Source organism: Pinus tabuliformis, chromosome 1_1 (assembly GCF_031772625.1).
Source record: "Pinus tabuliformis cultivar Carrire ecotype Pingquan chromosome 1_1, CPIR1, whole genome shotgun sequence".
NCBI classification, from domain to species: domain Eukaryota; kingdom Viridiplantae; phylum Streptophyta; class Pinopsida; order Pinales; family Pinaceae; genus Pinus; species Pinus tabuliformis.
Genome location: NC_142297.1, coordinates 725,631,389 through 725,647,931, shown reverse-complemented (window position 1 = coordinate 725,647,931; position 16,543 = coordinate 725,631,389). Strand labels below are relative to the sequence as shown.

Sequence of the window (16,543 nt, the reverse complement as noted above, 5' to 3'; positions counted from 1 at the left end):
CTCACCTGAGGCGTTTCTTGTATTATGACTGGTATAATCAAGCAGTTTTAGCACACAGTTCATGCTCGTTAAAAAATAAACGCAAGATCCGAGCAGTTTTAGCACATAGTTCATGCTCGTTAAAAAATAAACAGAAGTTGTGAGCAATCTTCCCCTAGAGTTCAAGCTCACCCAGAAAAATTGAACCGGTAAATAACCTTGGTAAATGTAACCTTTGACAGCCATATTAAAGCCCTTGGTCGTGTTCTTGCAGTCTCACCTCCATCCGTTCATTTGGCCAATCGTTCATCTCCATATGTGTGTTTACCCATTTTGAGGAACAGCTGCGAAGAGTGATTTCACTTAGCCATCCTTGTGACACTGCCGTGATTGGAAAATTCCAACCTGTACCTGGAATCTGCTGCTATCCCTGTTTATCACTCGTTCCTCAAAAGACGAGTCTTCTTTGAGCTCTTTTCTCCTGACTCGTAAAATATGAAAAGTTTGCCGAGTTTTGGCCTTCCAGCTCGTTAAACGACCGGAAGAGCTATCCCTCCTCTAGATTTTAATCTTTTTGGACCTGAGGGATTATTGCACAAAAAGATCGAGCGCTTGTTTTGTTCGGCTCGTTAAAGCAATCGAAAACTCATCCCTTCTGTATTGTTTTATACTTTTTCGGACTTAAGGGATTAGATGACGAAAAAGGAATTCTGGAGTTGACTTTATGTACCTTTTCAGACTCTCTAAAAATGAAAAGGACCGAGTTATCCTTGTCGTTAGACTCGTTAAAATTCATTAAATAGCGACAAACTTGTCTTTAGACGAGAACGAGTTTCCCTATCGCTAGGCTCGTTAAAACATAGCGATGGGCTTGCCCGAAGGGCAGGTTATAGAACAAGCATATGTTATCCTCCTCAAGCTTGATAAAAATAAAGAGGTACTGGTCAGCAATGACTGGGGAAAAATTGGGAGAACCTCACAGCTTTAATGGTAGCAAGTCGCTCTTGAACATGACACTTTGTCCTCCGTATCACATCGGGTTGGGTTGTTTCATTCACCAGTATCATCACCATGGTCCTCGCCACACCATCCACATTTGGGGTAATGCTACCAATCCATCGCATCAGTGTCGTTATATGTTCAAGAGATGTTGTTCTGCAAAGAGTCAACCGTGTCCCATCCACTGCCATACATTGTCCTTCATCCATTTCATGACCGCCACCCTGAATCATACATCACAGTTTGTTTTCACCTCATCACAATCACTAGCTCTATTCCGTGTCACTGATGTGGGAATCATTAAGGCCCTCCTCTAACGGATCGCTCCTTGTCGACATCAGCTCATTATCCAAGGAGTTGATCTAGGAACAACCCCTTCAGTACTTTGAAGCTTGCATGCCTCAATGGCAAGTTTCTCACTTCCGGCGACAGGTATACCTCAATGACCTTCGACCAGAAGATTTTGCATGGTGGTCGACGCCAAGTCCTTTATTCCCACCATGTGAATTGTACTGCCATACCTTGAGGGTCATCATCCTTATCGGTGATTCCTCTCGCGCTTGTTAACGGTTTACATCATTGACCGGTAATCAAGCGATGTCTTTCCATGTTCGACTTCAAGAAATTCTCACATGGATCGACTTGTACATCGAGTGAAGATCAGAAGAGATTGAAGACCCCGGATCTAGTTTCATCCATCCGGGCTGCGATATATATTCAGGATATAAAGACATTTGATATGTACATCATTGTAGCAGATGATCATCCTTCTCAAAGGATGATAATTTCAGCAGAGAATTATCAGTCTATCATCAGACGATCGTCTATGCTATGTACCAAAATGAAATTATAAAGCTGAGCATGGGAATGCCTGCCTTAGCTAGATCATGAAAAAGAATGAAAAATAATGTATTGTATTGTATCTTATTACAAGACAGTTCTCAGCAGATTGAATGAACTTCGGATCCTCCTAATAAAGCATTTCACCCGATAAACGACCTCATACTTTAGGGGGCATCTGTTATAGACAATTTTGTGCCTTGCAGCATCAGGCATGAATTGTCAATGATCCAAGGGATCCAAAGTCCCTAAACATGATGTTCCTACCCCTAGAGGAACAAGGTCAGCAAACCAACAGCTCTCAGATCAGTTCTCCACCTGAAAACACTAAAAAACAAGCAATCCTGAAATCAAAGCAGGTGCTCCACTAGGCTTCTGCGCTGAAACTCAACTCCTCCATGGTGTACCTACGTTGCAAAGCAGGTAGAACAAAGGCTACCTGCGCTGAGCGAGATGGGACAAGTGGAAAACTGAGTCATTGCTCTGGAATCTTCCAAAAATGACACTTGGATCAGGGATTTCGCCTTGTGATGAGTCAGAGGCTCTGTTTCTCCAAGTGGAAGCAAGGTTCTCCAAGTGGACTCAAGAACTGAAGATCAACTGAAGAGAGAGAGGACACAAGGCAGCTACACATCAGTTGCAAGCTGACTCATCCTTTCTCAATTCATCTATATATTGAGCTCTCTCCTATGAGCTCAGGAGGCTGGAATTTTGTGCAAAGTAATGATATGTTGTTGGTTTCACTATAGAACTATTGGGTGATTTCTTGAAGGAGGTGAAGAGGAGAAATTCTTTCTGCTGGGAGGTGTTGCTGGATTGGGGCCTTCAATGGTTGTAACACACTCAGAACTTTACTTCTTCTATTAATAAAAGCTATTGAGGTTCTTCTATATGCACTTGTTTCAATGATGTATTGTGATAATTGTATATTTGATTTATGCTAATCCTTGAATCAGTTATGATTGCATGCTTCTTGTAGTTTCCTTCTTTGTTATTTTGCAGGATCTCTTTGTAGCTGGGCCAGCAAAAGTGCAAGGAGCTGGGAGCAAGCAGCAAAGAGAAGAGTTTGGATTCGACATTAAGCGCAAGGCAACGGTTAGTGCATTTCTTCACTCTCTCTTGCTTTCATAAAGAAGTAAACCTTAAGTAGTTTTCTTTACAGTTGTTGCTGAGGTACTATCACCCTTAGAGTGGGATAGGGTCATCCGAGTCGGATACTTTTCCCTACAACACATAGGCAGCAGAGAAAGCCTCATAAAGGAGGTAAACTCATAAAAGAAGAGCCCAACAATCTAAAAGAATTGCAAGCTTGTCCATTAGCAGTGTCATGTTTTAGACACGTTGGATGTTATGAATTTTTTGAACTAGTAGAGAGGGTCCAGTTTCATCATGAGCTTGCTAGACTTTTTGTGGCTCACTTGAAAAACTATGAAGTGACTCTGGCTGGAGTAACTTTCACAATATCACCATCTATTATTTCAGAGGGCCAACAGATATAACCAAATGATAAGGCACATGGCCTATCACTACAGGACCGATAATAAAATTTGCAACATGAGAATTAAGAGGATGAAAGGTAGGTTGAAGAGAGCCTTAGAGGACAAGAAAGAGGAAGATAGACTCAAAATGTTGGCTGAAGCCTCCTTGGCCAACCAAAGCACTTGATGGTGGTGCTCCATGCGAAATTTGGGCAAATTTTTAGGAGTTTTGGTCTTTTTGAAAATATTAAATTCTTAACAGAAAATTTGCCTAGAAGTGCAACACCACTAGCGCTGCGCTTTTTCCTAGAGCATCTAATGGAGAAAAGGTTGGAATTTTTGAATTCAGAATGATGAGGACATGCACCCTGGAAATTTTCAGAAGTTTTGAAGCAGATATGGTCCACCAAAAGGTCCAAAAACTACCCAAAAATGACATTTCTGCCTTTTTTTGGACACACAGAAGCAGTATTGGGAAATTCAACTTTTGAGAGGGCAAATGACCTCCAAATTCAAAAATTCTAGGTGTTCCAGAAACTAGACTTGAATACCTTTCCAATGAGATATCATGAGCTCAATTTGGATAAGGGAAAGGCTTCCAAAATAAGGTGGAAAGCGGCACTGCGTTTAGGACCAGTGGCACTGCGCTTAGGGCCATTTTGCTCACGGAGCCAAAGTTCGCCTGTTTTGACTATGAATTTGATTTCTCTCTCCTCATCGATGATTTCAATTATGTAATTGATGACATGGCATGTAAATGTAATGGTAAAACAATGTTAGAGGGTAGATTCATTAGTTAGAGGTGGTTTTGGGGCAAATGAATCAATTTCCCCTCTTTTAGAGGCAAGTTGTTTGATTGCCTATATTCCAGTTCTTTGTTGGGAAATGATTGAAACAACCCCTCTTCTCATTGATTCGACCCCTGAATGTCAGGATGAGTAGTTTAGATGTCTATATTATGTGTTTTCTTGGTCATTTGGGGGGGTTGGATTCAGCTGGATACTCATGTATTGAACACTTATCATTTTGTAGCAGTTGTGGCAGGAAACTAATAATGTTGCAACTATTTTTATGGGATACATGTGGTATGGCCTTCAACATGTGTTTCTTCTTCTATTAATATGTTCTCATGTTATTAATGTATGCATATTTCATATAATTACTTCTGATTGGTTGTTTTCAAGTCAGATAGGTGGAATACATTAGGTTTTAATGCTCTGCCTTGGGAAAACACCAATATTTCATGTTTTCTTCTGTTTAGGAAGGATTCTTGACTTGCTCAGGTCCTTCTTAGCTCCTCACCAGTCTAGCCTTTCACCCCATCAAGCTTTAAGGTGTTGAAGATCATACCTACCTTGCCCCATAGAATCCCCTGCAATTTTGACTTAGTTTCCCAGACCCAAATTGCCCAGCTCCTCCTGATCTAGCAAAAACACCAACAAATTCAATCAAAACCCTTGAGCTACTATACCTAGCATAAAATCTTGTTCTTGATCCAGTCATCTTGACTAAGATCCATAAGGAGAGAGCCCTCTCCCAACCTAGTAGGGCTAGCTACTAGGTTAAGTGTGGTTTGTGGTTACCCTAGAATTGCCTCCCTTCAGCGTGAGGTCAATCTAGGTGATAACACTTTGCAAAGCCCTAAATTAATTTTCAATAAAAATCACTTTAAAATCTTCTAAAAGAATCTCCAACTTTTACAAAATAACAACCCTTTGGAATAAAGTATATGCTCGAACTTTTTAATCTTGACTTTCTAATAACCTTCAACCTCGAATAAAAACCTTTTCTTCAAATCATTGTGGAAACGTTTTAAAAAATTACATGGGCGTTTAAACCTTATGTCAAGGAACTTTAAAAACCTTTTGACTTTTCAAAAATAATAATTTATGTATGCTTTTAATTTTCAAACCTTCTTCGGTGGCTTATTCAGTTACGCTTGGACCCTCACGCTACAATTATACAAATCAACTTGTGGATCGCCACTCCAGCGGTTGCTAACGAAGGTGGCTATGACACCTTTGTCGACTTCAACGACGATAGGATTCATGATGGTGGCAGAGGACCCTGGTGGCTCTCACCTCTACCACACTTGCGATGGTGGTTGATAGCAGCTGCAGCGGCTCACAATTCCCCCAATAGATAATAAACAATTAATTTTCTTTGCAGACTACGGCTGCACATTTCCAATATTCGGGTTTTGAAACCTTTGGCTTAACTTCACTTTGAAACTAATTTGTTGGAAACGAAAAGGAGACAAAACACAAATTTCATACACAAAAAACATGAGTTGCGGCTCTTCTATTGATCACACAAAACATGATTCTTATAATGAACCTGGTGAAGGGTATTTATCCTTTTCCAACTATCTACTTGCCTTGACATGCAACCACACACTAAAAGTTGTCTATCACTTAACTCGACTTGACTCAACACTCAAATATGGACTGCACTCATCCATTACTCATATTGAATCAACGCTCATTTAACTAACTCTCTAATTCTAACTAACTCGACATGCGAGAGTAATTACAATTTCTAACATTAATAAAATTTGTAGCACTAGCCCCAAGGGTTAGCTCAATTAGTCGAATCGCCGTTGTTAAGTACCTCATCGATCACAAGGTCACGGGGTCAATTCTCCTTGACAGCCTTGGGATTAGGCCCCGCTAGTTTGGCTGACGGGCTTTAAACGATTCGCTTCAGGGTTGATCTTCCGAGCTTTTTGAGATTGCTCTGCCCGGATTTTCTGTGGATGTAGCGACCACCCCGTGAACCACCCATAAAAAAAACATTTTTAATACTCAAATTATACAAACTACATAATTCAAACTTGTCATTGTGAAATATTCATATTGAATTTTGTATAGAATTAACTAGAAAATATTCTCAATCAAAAAAACCTAACCAAGAATAGAATTAAAATACACGAACCAAGAAAAGAAATTGAAATACACGGAGAATGATTGATATTAATGACAATGCACTACTCGTCTTCTTTTTCTTTAAATATTGACAGACGTATTTATAAAGTGAAATTGTTATTTGCAGAGGGTATATGGCACCAGAGTATGCCATGCATGGGCAACTGTCTGATAAAGTTGATGTATATAGTTTTGGGATTCTTCTTCTGGAACTTATCAGTGGAAAAAGGAACATGGATTTTAATTTACCACCTGAAATGCAGATCCATTATACTTTTATAATGGGTAAGCTAACGTTTCCATTAAATTTCCAATTCACAGCATCCACGTTATCCGGACCATGTTATTTTGTTGCTTCATAGATCATTTATCCAAGTTATGCAATCCTGATCTGTTTTGACATGACTATAGTGTTGTCCGAGAATTACTTTCTACAATTCATCATAAACTAATGGTAGATCTTACTCATCCTGTATAATTTTTCTCAATTTCACGATATGTTGTGATTATGTAGACATGGGGATTATATACAGGATGAAATATTGACGCCATTGTTGATCCCGTAATAAATGAAACCTGTGTTAATTAGACAGAAGTATTGAGATGCATCCATGTTGCATTGCTATGTACACAAGATGACCCATTACTTTGTTCATCAACATCTACAGTGAAATGCTTTCAACGGGGACTATAATGTTACCAGATCCTACGAAACCTGCTTTTGTGAGCTCTATAGCTACTTCCAACAATCCTGGTTCTTCACATCATGGATCGTCACATACATCTGCATCATCTTGATCGCACACTCTGCTAGCATCCAACGTGAATGTTTCAATTTCTGAGTTGGAACCTAGGTAAAGGTTGACTTGTCAACCTGATTTATTCATGGTTTTTGTGGATACAAGTTTAAGAAGGGCTGCATCGCAGCAAGTCCCTGCCATGCGGGAGCTTCAAGAAAATGCATCTGTATGAGAAAGGAGTAGCCAAATACAATCTAAGACCAGCAAACAATCAAATTTTAAATCCATGTATTATGTGTAATACAATCTAAGGATAACAGACAGTTGGGCTTTAAGACCAATGACCAACAGATAGTCAGCTTTTAAATTCACGTATTTTGTGTAACATTCTTAGTGTCATGTGACTTAGTTCCATGGGAATCAAAATAGTGACCTGCACAAAAATCAGCCATGGCACTGACTTAGAACAATATGTAGGTCGTAAAAGTATGTTTGTGTAGAGTATCCTCAAAGCAACGAATGTAGTTGAAATGCAAAGTAGAGAAAGCAACCAGAGTGATAGTAGTTAAATCCGTCGGCATGATTGGTAGAATAATGTTCAATTGAGCAAAGAGGGAGAAGATGGTGAAAGAGCCTACAAGCCATCCTCCCATGCCCATGACCTATTCTGTTTACTGGACTCACCATGGATACCTAGTTAGTTCTATATGAGACCAACAAACAATCAAATTTTAAATCCATGTATTCTGTGTAATACAATCTAAGGCTAACAGACAATTGGGCTTTAAGACAAATGACCAAGTGATAGTCGGCTTTTAAATTCATGTATTTTGTGTAATATTCTTAGTGTCATGTGACTTAGTTCCATGGGAATCAAAGCAGTGACCTGCACAAAAATCAGCCATAGCACTGACTTAGAACAATATGTAGGTCGTAAAAGTATGTTTGTGTAGAGTATCCTCAAAGCAACGAATGTAGTTGAAATGCAAAGTATAGTAGTAGAGAAAGCAGCCAGAGTGATAGTAGTTAAATCCATCGGCATGGTTGGTAGAATAATGTTCAATTGAGCAAAGAGGGAGAAGGTGGTGAAAGAGCCTACAGGCCATCCTCCCATGCCCATAACCTATTCTGTTTACTGGAATCACCATGGATACCTACTTAGTTCTATATGAGACCAACAAACAATCAAATTTTAAATCCATGTATTCTGTGTAATACAATCTAAGGCTAACAGACAGTTGGGCTTGAAGACCAATGACCAACAGATAGTCAGCTTTTAAATTCATTTATTTTGTGTAATATTCTTAGTGTCATGTGACTTAGTTCCATGGGAATCAAAGCAGTGACCTGAACAAAAATCAGCCATAGCACTGACTTAGAACAATATGTAGGTCGTAAAATTATGTTTGTGTAGAGTATCCTCAAAGCAACGAATGTAGTTGAAATGCAAAGTAGAGAAAGCAGCCAGAGTGAGAGTAGTAGAGAAAGCAGCCAGAGTGATAGTAGTTAAATCCATCTGCATGATTGCTAGAATAATGTTTAATTGAGCAAAGAGGGAGAAGGTGGTGAAAGAGCCTACAGGCCATCCTCCCATGCGCATGACCTATTCTGTTTACTGGACTCACCATGGATACCTACTTAGTTCTATATATTGATTTAGAGATGTATAGATTGAGAGAGATTTCTATCTTTAGAGATCTCTGCAATATTTTCTTTAGGGTTTGAGAAATCATATTGGAGACAACAAATATTCAATTTTTTAATCAAGAGATCCTGTCTTTCAAAATAAGGAACATCTCTTAACAATGGCAAATTTGTAGTGGGGCTTAGACTACCATTGGAAGAATGTTCAGATTAAGCATTAGTCACATCATTCTCTTTGATTGGAGATGTCAATGGGGCAACTACAAAGTTCAGTGCCACGACAAAAGGTTTGTTCCCTGGGTCATGATTTATGGCCTCTAGCAACTTTGGTCTGCCAACTGATGGCTATATGGCATCATCATTCAAACATTTCAATCCATTTTTCACAGGTGCAACTGCTTGATCTATGGACGCAGATGAACGCACATCCACCGCTTTCACTGGTGGTGGTGTTGTTACATTCGTTCCATTGCTCTCAGACTTTAAGGGCTTGCGGTACAACCGCCTGCCCATTAGTTTGGCAAACATCTCTAAAGAAGCTTTAGGCCCCTATTTCTCTGTTCCAAAACTGACTCCTTGAAATCCTTCACAAGCTGACAAATCTCAGCTCATAAGAATATACCACTAGACACAATATTCAACAAGCAGCTTCAGCGACTAATCATTATATGGTTTTTGTGTTGCCTCAGATGTAGACATGGGGATCTTTCTCTTTGTTCGCAAGCCATTGCTTGTTTCTATGTCTTGTGTATCCTTAGAACCAATTTACAAGCATATAAATTTCACTAAAAAACATACTTCAGCAGAGAATTACCATTTCCAAGTCTAATACACTAATAATTCTATGGCTTTGCTACAATCATGAGATTTTGTAAACATACAGATCTTTGATCTTAATTTAGGAAAATAACACGCGCATAATGTAGCCACTCCTAATGGTCATGATCGAAACCAAAGGCCAAGTAGCATGCACTCCAGGAGCTATGATAGTCTAATGAATCTGGTTAGCCTGAAAGCATGGGAAAATCACAGTATAAAAGGCCATGATGAGCACGATCAGGTCGAGGTCGAAGCCACAACTAGCTTCAAAATAAAATATAAAGCCTGCAAGCCAGCTTATCCATTTCATCACAGAAAGGGCGAGAAATAAATTCTGGCATATCTACTGGATCATAGAAAGCAGCCTTGAAAAATCACAGTCCAAAATCTACATGCCACCTTAAGTAACCATATTCATTTCATCATAGAAATTTGAAGAAGACATTCTAACATGTGTTGAATTGTAGAAGGTAGCCTTGGTGAATTGTAGAAGGCAGCCCTCGCGAGTAGAAGCGAAAGACCACCTCTATGGTACTTGTGGTGCAATAAATGGGCGAGGAAGACATTCTAACATATTCACTAATTGGATATAGATGCAATCTATAAGTGACACTCTTGCTTGAAAGGAATGAGCATGCTTGCCTAAAAGAGCGACAAAACTAAGCCCTCATCTTGCAAAAAGAATGCTGGAAGATGCAACCATACCATGTAGCTCAGAGCTAATCTAGAGATCTAAAGTCTTTAAATTCCATAGATGTGTGTTCAATGCACAACGACAACTAGAGGTGAAAAGAATACACAGCCAAAAAGACACGAAAGAGTGAAGACTATTCACGACAATTGCCAATTCAACAAATTAATGATTATGTGAAATGGTTAATAGAAAGAACCACTCCGAAGAACAATCCCTTAGAGCCACAACTAGAAAAGGTCATCCACAAGCCTATTGTGCCAACTCAGGAGATGTTGCAACATCTATTGAAGTTTTGGGCTTGCAGAAAGTACCAGCAATGACAGATAAAACTGCTTGAATTTGAATTTGGGTGCTTTAGGAAAACTAGCATCTAGTTGAAACATATTCATCCCATGACCTATTCATTCATCGATAAACTTGAAACATAAAAATAAAATTAATAAACTTGAAAAAATAAATAAAAGTAAAGGTAAATTATATCATGTCATGTCGTTCTCCTACTAACTACAATTAGTATGTTACCGTATGCCCATTGCATAAAATGGAAGAATTACATCTATAACTTATATTTCCCCCTATCTCTTAGTAGTGGAAGAAACAGGGAATCACCCATAAGTGCATGTGGCCTACAGGCTAGTTTCTCTTAAGGCGTAAAAGGTTGCACTTATCTCAAATGCTAGTGTCTCCATGGAACTTCAACTTATATAACACCTACCTCTATTATAACCGGTCTATTGGCTTGAAAGGGGACTTCTCTCATAAACGTTTTGGGATGGGTGAGAAGAAGTAATGGAAGAATTACATCTATAACTTCTATTTCCCCCTATCTCTTAGTAGTGGAAGAAACCGGGAATCACCCATAAGTGCATGTGGACTACAGGCTAGTTTCTCTTAAGGCGGAAAAGGCCGCACTCGTCTCAAATGCTAGTGTCTCCATGGAACTTCAACTTATATAACACCTACCTCTATTATAACCGGTCTGTTGGCTTGAAAGGGGACTTCTCTCATAAAAATTTTGGAATGGGCGAGAAGAAGTTAGGGGGACTGATGATGGGTGCTATCTACGTCTTTATTGCTGCACATGCTCTATGGGGTTAGAACCTATGCTTCTGACATTCCCATTAATCCTGGTATAGAGACTACCTATTGCCTATGTTTCTCTTATTCAGTGCATATGTGGCCGTGTGAATATGATGAACATATGACCAGCCAGCTCAAGAAGCCCATTCAACCTAATATCAATTGAATCCATCCATAATTATGTTCATATTACAAATTACAATGACAAGGGTAAACGTAGATACATGATATTGTATATCGATGTTATGATAGAGCTACTCACTTTGGCATTGAGCAGATTGGGCCACCCCACTGATACACTTGAAGTGATTAATCCTCCCAATTTAAGGGCAATGAAACTAAATCTATAATGGATTTCAGAGATCTGTGGTTTGTGTTATTTGAATTTTTGATTGGAGAACCCACAGTAATGGAGTTTTTACACCAACGTTTCGAATCCCAAATGGGATCCATCATCAGGGAAAAGAGAAAGATGATGAGAGAAAGATCATCATCCACCTGTGTTTAGTAGTTAGGGCTAGTAGTACTTGAACTCAACAAACCTTCAAATTGAATGTGAAGAAATTAAAATATAAAATCTTGTACAATTTTAACCAGAATGAATCAAGCCAACACCACATCTGAAAGGAAATATACAAATATGACAATAAAAAATAGGAATGCTTCAAAAATGGAATTTGAAAATTCAATTACAAACTTGGAAACGTGAGAAATTGAGGCAGCGGCCTATCTGCCGAAATAGAGGTACGATGAAAGACTGGAATGCATAAGATTTTGTTATTTCTATAGCTTCCTCCTGTTCTCCCAGGAACAAAACTTCCTTTTGGATATTTGTGACATGCCAATACCTTAGTAGACCCCTAATAACAATATCCACTAATGTTCCTCTTTTAGAGGTAATGCAAAACCATTTATTATTGTACCCAGAATTTCCAATAGCTCACTAATGCCATTGTGTCTCTCAGTTTCATAAATAAACCGATAGAATGTGTTGTTAATTGCTTTATGTATAAATGGTCGATGCATCATATATTTTCCATAAATGTGATGCAATATATTTTTTGCATACTCTCTCTCTTTAGGGTCTTCAAAATCAAATAGGTTGAGCTATTGCTATACAAAGAAGCAGTCTATATACCTCTTGGCTAATCTGGGATTTGTATCTGTAGAAATTATATATTGCAACAAGAGTTCATACACTATCTGCAAATGTGGCCATGCACGATCCATATTTTCATGTCCAAGATGGAGGCAAGGAACGAAAAAGATTTGAAGTAAACATTTTGGCAACCTCCCCCTGAACTCTTTCTATGAGTGTGCCTGCTCCATACTAAACATAGTCAACAAGCTCTAGTAAGGTTTGCTGCTTGATCTCGTTCTCTGCAATATTTTCTTTAGGGTTTGAGAAATCATATTGGAGACAACAAATATTCAATTTTTTAATCAAGAGATACTGTCTTTCAAAATAAGGAACATCTCTCAACAATGGCAAATTTGCAGTGGGGCTTAGACTACCATTGGAAGAATGTTCATAGTTGAAATGAAAGCCTTTGTCCTAAAAAAAAACGCAGTTCTATCATTTCAAAAGCAAATCTCGCTAATATTTTGACCTCCCTACTAATTCGGCCGCAATATTGCTACAATGAAGTGAATTTAGACCTCGATAAACTAATTTGACCGCAATATTGCTAGAACAAAGTGAATTTCTGCATTATTTCATGTATTTTATGCATTCTAGAGGTATTCAGAATGTTTAGATGGTGGAATATTGCTTGACATCTGGAGATTACACCACACAATTTCCAAATGGAGTGACATCACAAAATTCAAGTCAACAATAAATTGCTCACATTACCAACATCGAACTATCCATAAGAAAATGGTCTTTAAATGGAAAATGGTATCCAAGAATTATTTGCCTCACCCAAATGTTCCTTTAACTGACTTGCACAAGAAGGGTATAGAAGCCCCTGCGTGCATGTTGCTAGCCCAAAATCATACAACCGCAATAGAAATTTTCACATGAGCACTATATACCAAAGATCTGAACATTATTGAATGTGGAATCCATATGCAAGTTGCATAAAAAATAGATCTTCTGAACATTATTGAATGTAGAATCCATATGCAGATTGTAACAGAAATAGATCTGACCAATACATGGTTTCTCACCAGTATATGAAAACTAACTGTTACATTACCTTAGCTGTTTTCAAAGAGGATAAAAGAATCTTTGAGGGTTTGATATCTCTATGTAGGACGCATTTTTGAGTACCATGATGCAAATAATCCACAGCCTTGGCAATTCCTACTGCGACTCGAAACCTGGCTGACCAGGACAGAGAGCCCTTCCCTTTCGTTTTATTTTCTGCATTTTCACATCAAATCATCAGTAATCAGACTTCTTATTCTCAGACCAACAGAAAATAAAATGCCCAAAAGAATATGAATTCTAGACATAACAGGAGCATGAAAATGGTATGACAAACTTCTACCGTTAAACAATAAGCAACTTTCTTTCTTTTCATTCCAACAGAAATAAATGCCCAAAAGAAGAATAACTACAGGTATAACAGTACCATGAAGATGGTAATCCGAACCATCAAAACACTCATCAAAGTTGTTTATTTTCAGCTCAACAGAAACTAAAATTCCCAAAAGAAGAGTAATTACATATAGGACAATAACACATGAAGATGGTATTCCAAACTTTAAAAACACCAGTAATCATAGTTCTTATGTTCAGTCCAACAGAGAATAAAAAACCCAAAAGAATAATAATAAAGACAGATATAACAATACCATGAAGATATGAACTTGTAGACCAGAGAAAGGCATAGGCGATCAATGCAGTAACCTAACAAAGGAACCACATGACGATTCTTCAAACTGGCAGCAATGTGAAGCTCTCTATAGGACAATACCACATGAAGATGGTATTCCAAACTTTAAAAACACCAATAATCATAGTTCTTATGTTCAGTCCAATAGAGAATAAAAAGCCCAAAAGAATAATAATAAAGACAGATATAAAAATACCATGAAGATGGTATTCCAAGCTTCCACCAGATATGAACTTGTAGACCAGAGAAAGGCCTAGGCGATCAATGCAGTAACCTAACAAAGGGACCACATGACGATTCTTCAAACTGCCAGCAATGTGAAGCTCTCTGCAGAATTCCTTGCCTGATTATTTATCATCACACTCCAGCCTTTTCACAACAATTAGTTTCCCAAACCTTAGCTTGCCTTTGTAAACGCAACTGTGAGCTCCCCTCCCCAACAATTTGTGTATGTCCATTAAAAAATTATCATAATCAAGATAACACCAAACAAGAAGAACAATATACAGAATTTGAAGCATCCATACTAAGCATCAACTTCTATAGGCATCCCATTGAAGCAAAATCATAGACTGGTACATAAATAAAACTAGTGAAGCAAGAGCAATAAGAAAACAGTATAAATTAGCAGATGAAAAGAAAATGTTACGTTCCACAACGATTACAAAATAAGCAGAAATTTGAAAACCACTACAATAGAACACCAATTTAGAAAATGAACCACGTTTTCGAACAGGTCAACAATATATGCAACATAAGTTGCAAAGACATGGACTCCACCGCGGAATGAACGAGGCCAAGGTAGGAATGAACGAGGCGAAGGAATGAACAAGGCCAAGGTAGGAATGAACAAGACCGAGGTTAAGGAGGGCACGAGGCTGAAGTTAAGGATGACAGAGTTTTGATAAATGGAACGATGAGACACATGGCCTCCATGGTAGGTCCCACATAGTGTTTTGTGTAGGACGATGAATATGCTATGTGGTAGCGGTAATTTATAAAATTTACATTTTCACGCAATACACGTGCCTCCTGCCTCACTGAGAGGTGTAACTAGAGACCAATTACCTTGAAGAAACTCAATTGCCAAACACAACACAAACACTTCTTCAATTGCCAAACACAAACACATATTTTTTCAATGGATGGACTGGGAAATCTAACCGAGCTCACCACCAGAGGTATAGCTAAAGAACTAGTGCCTAACATAGTATTTCGCTACAGTTGCTTTCCTTTTCTTTCCTGCGGCAGAAGATTCATTCTAGTTAGCTACAGAGGATCACTCTGGGGGCTTTAAGGAGGAAGAAGACGCGCCGGCAGACCTGGTGGCCATTCTGCTCATGAAGGTTGGTAGGCGCTGAGCTAGTTCAAGCAGGTATCTACAATCCAACGGACATATCAGAAGGCATTCAGTAATTAAACTCCCTGTCGCGCACCAGCCAAGCCATTGATCAGCGCTTTAGACATTATGTCTATTAACAGAATAAATGAAAAGGGGCCCGAAATTCAGTGCCTTGACATTTGATAGCTATTTATAAATAGTTTGAAAAATGAGATGAACGTACCTCAAGAGGCAAGAACTTCGGATAAAATGCTGGATGATAAAAGGATTTGGAAGGTAGAGGCATGTTACTAATCTTGCGTAGCGTAAGCCTATTCCGGCAACCGGAAACCAATAGACAGCGTTTCACAGAGGATGGACTGGGAGTATCCATGGCCGTGCCTCATGTCTCACCATCCCAATAAACCCTGCACTGCGGGAGGGAGTTAAAAGCTTAGGTTTGTGCCGGGATAAATCGATTGTATTGCCATTTGATAGTTATTTATAAACAGTTTGGAAACTGATATGTACGTACCTCAAGAGGCAAAAACTGCGGTTAGAACGCTGGATGACAAAAGGATTTGAAAGGTAGCAGCCTCGCTTCCAGTGCTTCTGTCTTCCGGTCTCTACTTCTCGGTAAACTCTGTGTATTTTATTTCCTTGCCTGTGATTATTCCCCTACTAATCATTCCCCTTATCTGTATTTTGTACTATGCATGCACCATATCTTGATATATAATGAAGCTGTCGCATCTCTTGACTCTGTTTTTGTACTGGCCCAAACACCTGTTCGAGAAGGGTTTTGCCACAGAGAAAGGGGCATGATAGCCCAAACTCCAGAAAAATGACGCAGGGGCTTCGTAGCCTGGAGGACTTGCATGGTTATTTGAAAGGAGGTCATTTCCGAGAGTTGGTGGCCATTACCAGTTTTCTCTGCCAATTGCCAAGAGATCCAGATCCAGATCCAGATCTGGCAAAGATCCAGATCCAAAGCCAGATAAAGATCTTGAAAGCCACGCTCATATTCATTCAGGCCACCTGTCTGTTTTCCACCTGAACATGTTTGTTTGTTCCTGTTCAGAGAGGTTGTTGGCAACGGGTATGGCACCCTGCGACGACTGTTCCTGTTCAGAGAGGTTGTTGGTAGCGCACCCTGGGGCGACTGTTCCTATTCAAACAGGT

At 39.0% G+C, this 16,543-nt stretch overlaps 1 pseudogene; it reads right to left on the bottom strand.

Annotated features, from left to right (window-relative positions):
- Nucleotides 1-11,882: 11,882 nt before the first annotated feature.
- LOC149215963 (serine/threonine protein phosphatase 2A 57 kDa regulatory subunit B' beta isoform-like) lies at nucleotides 11,883-15,755 on the bottom strand (annotated as a pseudogene).
- Nucleotides 15,756-16,543: the final 788 nt, after the last annotated feature.